The 2500-nt window shown below is 41.2% G+C and overlaps 3 non-coding genes and 2 pseudogenes across 3 annotated transcripts in view; all 5 read left to right on the plus strand.

Annotated features, from left to right (window-relative positions):
- LOC119118814 overlaps positions 1 to 108 on the plus strand; it is a 119-nt gene extending 11 nt beyond the window's left edge. The window contains exon 1 of the ribosomal RNA XR_005096969.1: positions 1 to 108. This exon is cut by the window's left edge and continues 11 nt beyond it. This is a non-coding gene — a ribosomal RNA (5S ribosomal RNA).
- A 470-nt stretch (positions 109 to 578) lies between these two features.
- LOC119118773 lies at positions 579 to 687 on the plus strand (annotated as a pseudogene).
- Positions 688 to 1151: 464 nt separating this feature from the next.
- On the plus strand, positions 1152 to 1270 carry LOC119118801. The gene has a single exon (XR_005096957.1). It is a non-coding gene; the product is annotated as a 5S ribosomal RNA (ribosomal RNA).
- A 471-nt stretch (positions 1271 to 1741) lies between these two features.
- LOC119118763 lies at positions 1742 to 1850 on the plus strand (annotated as a pseudogene).
- A 466-nt stretch (positions 1851 to 2316) lies between these two features.
- On the plus strand, positions 2317 to 2435 carry LOC119118750. The gene has a single exon (XR_005096924.1). It is a non-coding gene; the product is annotated as a 5S ribosomal RNA (ribosomal RNA).
- The last annotated feature ends 65 nt before the right edge of the window (positions 2436 to 2500 follow it).

Raw genomic sequence — 2500 nt, forward strand, 5'->3', positions numbered from 1 at the left:
TACTACCCTGAGAACGCCCGATCTCGTCCGATCTCGGAAGCTAAGCAGGGTCGGGCCTGCTTAGTACTTGGATGGGAGACCGCCTGGGAATACCAGGTGCTGTAAGCTTTTTTTTTTTTTTTTTCCACTTCAATTGTTAAAGCAAATTTTGACAACACCCATTACGTATGGCATTCGGAAACTGCAAGCCGAGTTTAAACTCCGACATTGAAACTATAACACGAGTTTCAAATCTATATTGTGTGGCGTCATCCATAGCATTGTAGTTCACGTCTTTTACCGCTAGAGAGCAGACTATGTACAGTGAATAAAGAGGCTGGCTCCCTGTGAACTCAAAGCAGCAGTCTTTATTCATAAAAAAAACAAAAAAAACACATTGCACTTCCATGTAGGCTTTTTCCCACTTTTCATGACATTTACTTTGATACAGCAAAATGCAGGTCGCAATGGCAAATTTGTGCTACCACATAAAAAGCTGTCAATAACTTTTCATGATAGCCATGTTTCCATGAAACGCCAAGTCTTGGTATTCAAGGGTGATTGTATCTATAAAAAGCATGATTTTGTGTTCAACCATGGCTTACGGCCAAACTACCCTGAGAACGTCCGATCTCGGAAGCTAAGCAGGGTCGGGCCTGGTTAGTACTTGGATGGGAGACAGCCTGGGAATACCAGGTGCTGTAAGCTTTTTTTTTTTTTTCCACTTCAATTGTTAAAGCAAATTTTGACAACACCCATTACGTATGGCATTCGGAAACTGCAAGCCGAGTTTAAACTCCGACATTGAAACTATAACACGAGTTTCAAATCTATATTGTGTGGCGTCATCCATAGCATTATAGTTCACGTCTTTTACCGCTAGAGAGCAGACTATGTACAGTGAATAAAGAGGCTGGCTCCCTGTGAACTCAAAGCAGCAGTCTTTATCCGTAAAAAAAAAAAGAAAAACACATTGCACTTCCATGTAGGGTTTTTCCACTTTTCATGACATTTACTTTGATACAGCAAAATGCAGGTCGCAATGGCAAATTTGTGCTACCACATAAAAAGCTTTCAATAACTTTTCATGATAGCCATGTTTCCATGAAACGCCGGCTTGGTTTTCAGGGGCGATTGTATCTATAAAAAGCATGATTTTGTGTTCAACCATCGCTTACGGCCATACTACCCTGAGAACGCCCGATCTCGTCCGATCTCGGAAGCTAAGCAGGGTTGGGCCTGCTTAGTACTTGGATGGGAGACCGCCTGGGAATACCAGGTGCTGTAAGCTTTTTTTTTTTTTTTTCCACTTCAATTGTTAAAGCAAATTTTGACAACACCCATTACGTATGGCATTCGGAAACTGCAAGCCGAGTTTAAACTCCGACATTGAAACTATAACACGAGTTTCAAATCTATATTGTGTGGCGTCATCCATAGCATTGTAGTTCACGTCTTTTACCGCTAGAGAGCAGACTATGTACAGTGAATAAAGAGGCTGGCTCCCTGTGAACTCAAAGCAGCAGTCTTTATTCATAAAAAAAAAACAAAAAAAACACATTGCACTTCCATGTAGGGTTTTTCCCACTTTTCATGACATTTACTTTGATACAGCAAAATGCAGGTCGCAATGGCAAATTTGTGCTACCACATAAAAAGCTGTCAATAACTTTTCATGATAGCCATGTTTCCATGAAACGCCAAGTCTTGGTATTCAAGGGTGATTGTATCTATAAAAAGCATGATTTTGTGTTCAACCATGGCTTACGGCCAAACTACCCTGAGAACGTCCGATCTCGGAAGCTAAGCAGGGTCGGGCCTGGTTAGTACTTGGATGGGAGACCGCCTGGGAATACCAGGTGCTGTAAGCTTTTTTTTTTTTTTTTCCACTTCAATTGTTAAAGCAAATTTTGACAACACCCATTACGTATGGCATTCGGAAACTGCAAGCCGAGTTTAAACTCCGACATTGAAACTATAACACGAGTTTCAAATCTATATTGTGTGGCGTCATCCATAGCATTGTAGTTCACGTCTTTTACCGCTAGAGAGCAGACTATGTACAGTGAATAAAGAGGCTGGCTCCCTGTGAACTCAAAGCAGCAGTCTTTATTCATTAAAAAAAAAAAAAAAACACATTGCACTTCCATGTAGGGTTTTTCCACTTTTCATGACATTTACTTTGATACAGCAAAATGCAGGTCGCAATGGCAAATTTGTGCTACCACATAAAAAGCTGTCAATAACTTTTCATGATAGCCATGTTTCCATGAAACGCCGTCTTGGTTTTCAAGGGTGATTGTATCTATAAAAAGCATGACTTTGTGTTCAACCATGCCTTACGGCCAAACTACCCTGAGAACGCCCGCTCTCGTCCGATCTCGGAAGCTAAGCAGGGTCGGGCCAGGTTAGTACTTGGATGGGAGACCGCCTGGGAATATCAGGTGCTGTAAGCTTTTTTCTTTTTTTTTCCACTTCAATTGTTAAAGCAAATTTTGACAACACCCATTACGTATGGCAT

Source organism: Syngnathus acus, unplaced genomic scaffold (genome assembly GCF_901709675.1).
Source record: "Syngnathus acus unplaced genomic scaffold, fSynAcu1.2, whole genome shotgun sequence".
Classification (NCBI taxonomy): Eukaryota; Metazoa; Chordata; class Actinopteri; order Syngnathiformes; family Syngnathidae; genus Syngnathus; species Syngnathus acus.